The sequence below is a fragment of the Centruroides sculpturatus genome, unplaced genomic scaffold (assembly GCF_000671375.1).
Source record: "Centruroides sculpturatus isolate CEXI.00-Female unplaced genomic scaffold, Cexi_2.0 scaffold939, whole genome shotgun sequence".
NCBI classification, from domain to species: domain Eukaryota; kingdom Metazoa; phylum Arthropoda; class Arachnida; order Scorpiones; family Buthidae; genus Centruroides; species Centruroides sculpturatus.
Window position 1 is genome coordinate 209,406 of NW_019385275.1, and position 9,528 is coordinate 218,933.

A 9,528-nucleotide genomic window follows, 5' to 3' on the forward strand; every position below is an offset into this window, starting at 1 on the left:
ATTCTATTAAATCAAATTAGATAACACAGAGTATTTACAGTATAAAAATTTAATTACTTTGATATAACAGTAACTGTTTTATATATAATAAAGAAACAAATTAAAAGATACAAAGAATTTAATTTTAAAAATACTCAAAAAGATTTGTAAAAAAATACAATTTCAGGTTTTAGAGAAAATGAAAAAGAAAGTAACTTTAATGAAAAAAATTCTTATAATATTAATGAAAATTAAATTTGTTCAATTTTGTAAACGGTAGACAAATTCCTTTTATCAAGGATACCACACATGAAAAAATCCAGAAGTAAAAATAAAAAATATAATTTAATTGAACATGACTGATGTTTATATAATTATTATTTTTTTAATTATATTTTTTCAGTTATTATTAATATGTTAAAAAATTGTAATAAAGATTATTCATCAATTATAATTAATGTACTTATAACTTCATTATGTTAATGTTTACATATCTTTTCATTGCTTATTTAATTCTATTTTTATATTTGCCGAAATCATTCGTCTTTATCAATGATTAAAATATTCAACGCTAATCGATTACAAGGATGTTAAATGTAATAGTTTACGACGTGATTTAATAAGATAAGCACCTTTAAGTGACACGTCAGATTGTTTGACGATAGAAAAGGTGATTAAATGTGATAATTATTCGCATGATTTAGTGGAACATATGTGGTCTTCGAATCATTTATACATTTCATAAATTTATTGTATTATCTTACAAATAGATTTCTGATTTATTTCTTCAATTAAGTACAATGATTTGTTAAGAATAATATTTAGATTCTATATAATCAGAAAATGGAAATGTGGTTGTAAGTTAAATGTTATACATTAAATAAAATTATTTCTATTTCTGTATTTGTAATTTTATTATTATTATTCCTTTCGGAAAGATGCAATTTTTCATTTGCAATATGCAAAACTTAATATTGTCCGCAAGAAAAATTTATTTAAATATCGTTTACAGCCCAACCTACAGATATGATATATTAATTTAATATATGTACTTCTTTCTTAACACAATAATTAAACATTTCACTCAATAACACTTAATTTCAAAGTACTAATAAGCATAAACGATTTTACCTTTCCAATCCCTTGGACCCTTGAAAACTCTCTACAGACGTATTGGGAGTCCGTGGACCTCTGGTAAAAAGAACCACTGTTCTAGATAAATTGTCTTCGACAATGACATTAGAAAATTATTTGAAATTATTTATAAAATGTACAGATTTAAAATAGTTATAAAGATATTCTTTCTATGACGAATTGTCTAAATTTTAGAATTAGAATTTATTGTTATAATAATAGTATACTCAGTAGCTATTTGTTGTATAATTCGATTTGGGAGGATGGTTGAGAGTAAAAGGTTTTCTGTATTCGCCGATCCACGTTTAAATTTACTTCAGATTATGAGTTTACGTACGTGACGTGAACAGAACAATAATGTTCATACTCTTATTAGTCGGATGGAAGAACTTCATTGATAATCAACTTACAACAAATTGAGAAAATTGAGATTATTCACGTAACTATTATATGCTAATATTTGGAATTGTGAAATGCTAATTTACATTGCTCGATTTAAATAGACGTGACACGTCTATTCAATTGTCAAACAATCTATAATGTCATTATCGAGCAAAGTAAATTAGCATTTCACAATTCAAATTTCATTTTCCATATTTTCAAGAAGAAATTATAAATATTTCAATTTTAAACTAAAAAGTCTCACAATTTTAGAATCTTTAAATTGATTGGTATTTTTAATATTTATTTTTAAAAAATTAAAAAACTGGCAACAGATTAAATAAGTTATATCAATTAAATTGAAGTTAGAATTGTTTTCATCGTAATGCCAACGACCTTTTAAGTTTAGTAAAGTTTAAAAAGAAAAATTATTTTTTAATTCCAATAAGTAACATAGATCTACGTAATGGTAATGTTTTTGAATTTCTTTTTAAATTTTATACAATATATAACTTAATTTCGAATTTACATGATAAATGCCAAATAGTATCAAGTTATTGTATAAACATTTCCTAATTTAATAAACGTTGAAAAAATGAATACATTTTTTTTAATGTTCAGAAAAGTTTGAAAAACTTTTTGTGTTTCATATAATGTATATTTTATTAATTTTTTAAAAGGACTTTTAACTTTGTTGGCTATCAGAGGAAATGATACGAGTAACTGTTAAGTAAATTACTTTACTAAAAAGTTTAAAATTATTTACTCCAAGTTTTACATTAAGATTTTCTAAATTAGTTCTCACGAAACGAAAAATAAATTTCCGGAAATGTAATTTTTATCCTATGGAACTTAATTTCCTAACCTAAAAATAAAATTATCACGTATGCTGTTTTCATATATTTTTAAAATGTTTTTAATAGATAACACTTAATTTTGTTGGTAATTAGAAAAGTTATTCGAGTATAAATAAAGTTTAGAAGAGAATACTTCGTATGATATAATTATAAATCATAGATTTAAAAAGATATTGATAAAATTATATGTCTTTCAAATGTTTTGATCTATACAATAATTAAACAATACTTTTATCAATGTTAGGAAATTTTTTCGACGTGTTTATAAAACACTATCTTCAAGTACAGTAAAACCTGCCCAAAACGAAACCTGTTCTGAACGGAAATCTGCCAAATCGGGAAAATATTCGGTATCATGCAATTACGGTTTACTCAGATTTTATTGTACAGTATATAGGCTATATTGTTACAATTCAATGAGAATATTGTAGTAATTCAAATTATTTAAACTCTCTTTTGAACCAAATTAAATTAAGAAAATCACCTGAAACAAAAGTATAAATTTGAAATGGAACACAACAATGGAACATCTTTCATTTATAAAAACTTGGTAATAAGAAACGAAGTTCGCAATCTTGTCTTCTCAATCTTTTGTCAGATTTATCCTATATATTGAAAGCATATGTTCTACTGAGAGAATTGACTTCTTAGTTTACATCTTTCTCTCTCTCTTGCTCTTTGTATGATCATAGTACGGGAACCGAAATAATTAGCCATTTAGGATTCCGTAATTGATTACCATTTAAGTTGAAGTCTATGTATGAGGATCATTTATGGCATCTGGTTTGCTTCCATGAGAATTCTTTCTTTAAGAATATTAACAATTTGCATAAGACAAACTAAACATAATAGAATTTAATTATACCTAAACATTCCAATGAAACAATTTAGTATTTGTCATTACTTTTTCTCAACTCTTTAATGATAAAGGCTTGTTTCTATTGAATACATCGGTTCTCTTTAGTGATCTGAATCACAAAAGCTACTCAGCGAGGGAACTCGACAGGGGACTTTGATCAAAGATCACACGGATTTACCAGCTGATGTTATCTAACTCCTAAAGCCTGGTTGCTTTGACTGATTTCAAGTCCGAACTGAAAGATTCTGTCGTCAATCTCTCTTGGGTGAGTTGGATATCCTGGTGTAAAACGAAGCCAAATCAAGAAAAACCAACGAAGCAATGACCGTAGAAAAAGCTTAAAAAAGAAAAAGAAGAGAATTTTTCAGCTTCATAAAGTTTTCCTGTTTAATTTTAAAATTATAAATAAAGATAATGTGTAAACTGAAGTATCAAATTTACATTATATTGATAAATATTATACGATATATTGAGTAAAAAGAAGATTAAATTTTAAATTTCTTAAACTTAAAATTATATGTCACATATAATTTATTGAATTTTTCAAGAAAACTGTCATCTATATAAAAAATAAATCTGTTTTTGAGATAAACATTTCATATCTTTTGTTATTTTTAACACGAAATGGGATAAAATATCTAAAAATACTATCGATATCCCAATTCATATTATTGATCGAATTGTTGAACCTTACAAGACGCCATAGAATTGACTAGTAACATGCACAAATAATCTTTCAAGTACTGTACATTATAGTGACGATCGTTAAAAACAATGTTATGGGCTTTGTTTTTATTTCTCCTGTTTCTTCAAAATTTCAGATAGATTTTTTTCCGTTATCTTAAATTTTATATAAAATTTTTTCGAGTTTTATATTTCAAAAAAATATTTATTGCTTTACGTTACATAGGAACATTGATTATATAATTTAATAATAATAATGTATTAAGTTCTCAATGATTTTCGGAAATAATTGCATGTGATATATTACAAATTCAAAACAATTAATAATTATAAACAAGTACTGTTAATAATATTCTCCAGTGGTCGAGTGAATGAAACCACTGTGCAGTCGTAGAGACCTGGCCAAGGTGCTGGCACGAACCCACGGTTATCTACCAAGCCAAAACCAATAATATCAGAAACGAAGTATTTACAAAAATCAATTGCATATTATTTGACAATCGGAATAAAATTTCATAGTCAGAATCAATTGTAAAACTTGTCTACAAAAGACAACCGAAATGATTTGGCCCTGTAGTCAAGATACAACTATCCTCCCTATCGTACATTACTACGGATGAGAAAAATAGACTCTAGAAGTGACAGATCAAGAATTTAATGTAGTGAATCGATTAAGAAAATAGGTAATAATATATGTTATCTGAACCTAATCGAAGATGCTAAACGTAAGGTTAAGTGGAAGTGTCATGTTAGGGACTTAACCCGTCATTAAATGAGAGAAAGTGAATTAGCGACCGCTAAAAAAAAGTGTGTTATACTTTCTTTTAGCAAAAATAAATCGTATTATATGTGATTAATAAATTATAATTTATTTTACTTTTAACATTAGACTGAACGAGTACCTTTCATATACTATTTTTAAAACAAATTTAAGTTTAAAACATGTTAATTTTATTTATTTTATAATAATAAAAATAAGTAAAATTATTAAGAAATCATTTTCATTTACGTATATACATAACATTAAAATTAAGACATACAACAAGCATTTGAGTTTGTCAATTTTTTTTCTAAAGAATGATTATTAAATTAAAATGCCATAATCTGGTGTTAGCGTTAACTCTGCTTAACATCTTGACTTTTTTAACATCTGAGTAGAAAGCCTATATTTTAGTGTAAATTTAACTTCGCTTACGAGAAAATTAATACTTTAAATGTCTAGATTTAAAACATTTATTAACGTGTTAATGGGAAATAAACGTTTAAAACAAACATGCATATCGTAATTAAATGCGAGTAATTAGACTGCAGTTTTCAAATTGCAGACTTATAAATTTCCATTAGTGTCCGTTGGCTGTCTGTCTGTCATTCGTTAGTCAAGAGAACGGAGTTAGCTAGATGACGATTGAAACGAGATATGGAAAGATTAGAGGAAGGAGACCCCTATTAACTATATATAAACTTCCGATCTATACCGAAAGTCATATGAATTCAATTCAAAAAGTTTCTCCAGAACAGAATTAATAGATGACCGGCATGACTCTATTGCTAACAGGAAAAGTATGATGTACAGGGGCAAGACACTACAGTACTAATTTGAGGTGGAGAATATATATTTTAAATTAAATAAATTTAAAAATATGATTAAAAATTGCAGCCCGGCCGGGATTGTGACGATGTCAATTTTTTTTATTTTTTTTTATAAATTACTTTGTAACTGTTTTATGTACGGTTGTGTTAAAGAATTTTGTTAGAATATGTCTAAAGTTAAATTTAACAAGTATTTCCTAGATGTCAAACAGAAGATAGTTATAGATTTCAATGGTTATCATATTCTGAATTGATCGTAACGTACAAACTTTACAAATTAAGTTAGCAAAATTGTTAAGAATAAGGACAAGATTGAAACTCTTTATCGAACATGTCCAAAAAAGAAACGACTGCATAAAGGAAAATTTTCTGGCTGAGAGCTGAGAAAAGGCAGAAGATTTTTTCTAAATCTTTAGGATTAAATGACTAAATGTAGTATTGAGTTTTTTTTTTTTTTTAAAGTTTACGACAGGAAGTAAGTTGTGGCAAAACATTTAAGTATCAAATGATAATACAAAACTTTTAAGCTTTGTTTTATCACTTGATACTCCATACATGTTACGAAAATCATGAAATAATGTCAAGCAATTAACTATTATAAATTGTGTTTAAAAAGTTGGCTTTCTATCACAGTCTGACGTTTTGCAGATTCGGAGAATGAAAGTGTAGATTCTATTTCTTATTGTTTACTTGTTCATAAAGGTTGTTGAATGTAAAAGTTTTATTGATTATGCACTAGTCAATGAAAGCGAGAAGTTTAAGAAGGTTAACTGATAATCGCAAGAGCAGCTATTATAAACCAAAGTAATTAGGATAAGGAAAGCGATAATTAAGTTAATGGTATACATTGTGATGGGGAAACTCTTCTCGCCTTCGTCAATTTATTCAAACTCAAGAAAATTTTGAATACGCATTTACTTATATTCATAAACTAGATGAATAAAAATTTTAGCTTCAAATTTTCATGTAATTTATTTATTTTGAGATACTTTTAATTTTTTTTCAAAGTAAATGCTAAAAACTAAAGAGAATACTGTATTATGTAATACGAAAACGAAAATTTTTGAAAATATTTTAAAATTTTATTATATTACTTAAGTAAAACATTTCTTTTCATACTCGAAATCATCAAAAAATGTTTGAGAAATTTGAATTGGATATGATTTAAAATAAATCGGAATAAAATTAGTTATTGTTTCTTACTCTATTCAATTCCGAAGAAGATAAACAAGAGAAAAACAACGCAACGGTACTTCTTTCTGATACTCTAATGGAAATTTCACCATTTCTAAGATATTAATTCGGAAATATTGAATAATTTTAGCGTTATGTATTTAGGAAAACGAATGTCATCTCCATATAAAATAACGTAACGGAAAAACTCCACGATACAACTTTAAATTCGGTACAATATATTAAATGTTATTGCTTCTTTAAAGTGATAAATAGAATCAAAGTATCATGTTCAGAATATTGATACGAAATTCCGCTTTAAATATTTATCAAAAACTCAATAAAATTTTTTTTCTAGTATTATTTTATCATTTTATACTTTAAAACTCACGTAAAGTAGCTGTACGTTTTCGAAAGTTTCTGGAAGATTTTTCATAAAGAAATTTTATTTTACTCATAATTAATTCAATGATTTTAAGTCAATTAGGTTTGTTTTTATTCATTCGCTATCTTTACCTAATATTTTTATATTTGTTTTAGTTATACATCACCTTAATTAGTTTAATTATTAATTACTTATTAGAAATACTCAATTTAAGTTTATAAATTAATTAGAAAATAGCTAATAAATCTTTCATAATTTATAAAAATTAAATAATTTTACCAGAATTTTTCTCGAATAATTTATAATTTAGAAAATACTGTAATAACGTAAATGTAATGTCTTAAAGGCATTACGAAGAAAATGAGAATTTGTAAGTGTACTTTCTAACTTTTTAATTTTGTTGCTTTTTCGAATTAAAAATGCGATTAAAATTGTTTATTTTCGATAAAAATAATATCGTAGGGAGTTTCAAGATGAACGACGTAATAAATTTTACTTGTTAATTTATTTCGTGATCTGAATAGTAACTATTTATTTTGAACTTGTTTTGCTGACAGATAAAAATATTGATTTTGCTTTTCGAATTTCTGTTTTAATGCAACAGTGGACACTAATGCAAATTATTTTATGTCGGCATTTACAACAACTTTTTAAAATCATGATCACGAGCAACTTCTTGAGAGCAATCTAAAACTAAATAAAACTTAACAAGCAATTATTTATTATCGTCACACTACCGAGCTGCAATTTTCAATCGCTTTCTAGATATAAATTTTAGTGGTGTTTTACCTCTGTACCTCATGCCTCTTCTGATAGCAAGTGAGTCATGTTCATCTAACTAGGAAAAATTTTAAATTGAAATCATGTACTTCCGATTTAGACCAAAGTTAGCACATAATTAATCTGAACGTCCGATTCGAAGCTTTCTATATATAGTCTCGATTTTCATATATTTAAGTCCGTTCTCGATATTGACAAAGGACAGACAGACAATGGGAATGTATAGGTCTGCAAATTGAAAATTGCATCATTCCCACTAATTTATTTAATTTCTGCCTAATTTTTATGTGATTCACAGTATTTTTCTCTATTAAAAATACTTTTTTGTGACGTATTTTAATCAGAAACAATTAAACACAACAGAAACGTCAACTACCAAGCAATGTAAATTTTAATTCATCCTCTTAATATTTTTAAAATTCAAAACAGTAATTTTACTTTAACACACAATTTAAAATGAGAAAGTTGTAGAAATGCTGAAACATTAATGCTTAGAAACATATAGAAATGTGTCAAACTAATGGAAGCTTTAAATTAAATGTTTATCAATTCATCAATTCTATTTTCGTTGTATACACGTATAGAAAACTTTTAGTACAATTTAAAAAATCATTCATTAATAATAATAATAATAACTCTGCGGGAAGCTGCTTTAATGTATTAATAAATAGCTATACAACTCAACTTATTATGATAAATTTCCAACAGATCATTTTTTTAGTTGATAAAAGCAAATTATAAATATTAATGAGGGACTTTTTCCTATGAAGTAAAATTTCATTGCAGTAGTCTATCTATACTTTTACAGCTAAGAATAAATATCTGCTTGATGAATTATGAATCGAAAACATTAATCTTAAATAAAGAAATTCATTACTTTTGTAAGGACAGCATCATTTCTCTGTTTCATTTATTTGTAACGTATAAAGAAATATAATCATTAAGAATTAAGACATAAATGCGTTCTGTAATGTTAACTTTTACAAATTTAATCCTGATAATTTTAGAGTATTATTTTATAATTTGTCGGGAATATCTGCTAATAAACTATGTAAGGTTATTGTAATAATTTTTCAAAAATTATAGGAAGAATTCTTATAAAATTTTTGATTTTTTTAAGAAAAGCTCTTCGGTTATAGTGATCATTCCTATAATAGTTTACATATTGCAAATTGTATGTGAACATGCAATTTGCAATGTGTAAACTATATTGTATGTTCGCATACAATTTACAATATGTAAACTATATTGTATGTTCACATATGTCCATTAATTTGTAATTTTGCTATCAATTCAAACAAGTTGTAATAATTGTTTTCTTTCATAATTCTATTGTCTTTTTCGTTTCTTTATCCTAAAGTTAATATTTATCAATAAATAAAGTATCAGGTCAGTCCATAAGTTCATGCGTATTTTATGACCTTGAGAAAAATCTTGTTTTGCTGTTAAAAATGCCAGTCTAATGTGATACGTTTTACACTGAAGTGTTAAATTGGATCTCATTCATATATTACTGTTCAGAATTGGGAACATTTCAGTTGTTTATTTTCGTTAAAATGGAAGTAACAGACGAATATAAGAGACATGTTTTATACTTTTTATTTTTAAGTGATGAGAATGCTACAAATGCAGCCAAAAAATTAAATACTGTTCCTAATCAAACTGTAATTAGTGTAAGGACTGCGCAGAAGTGGTTTGAAAGATTT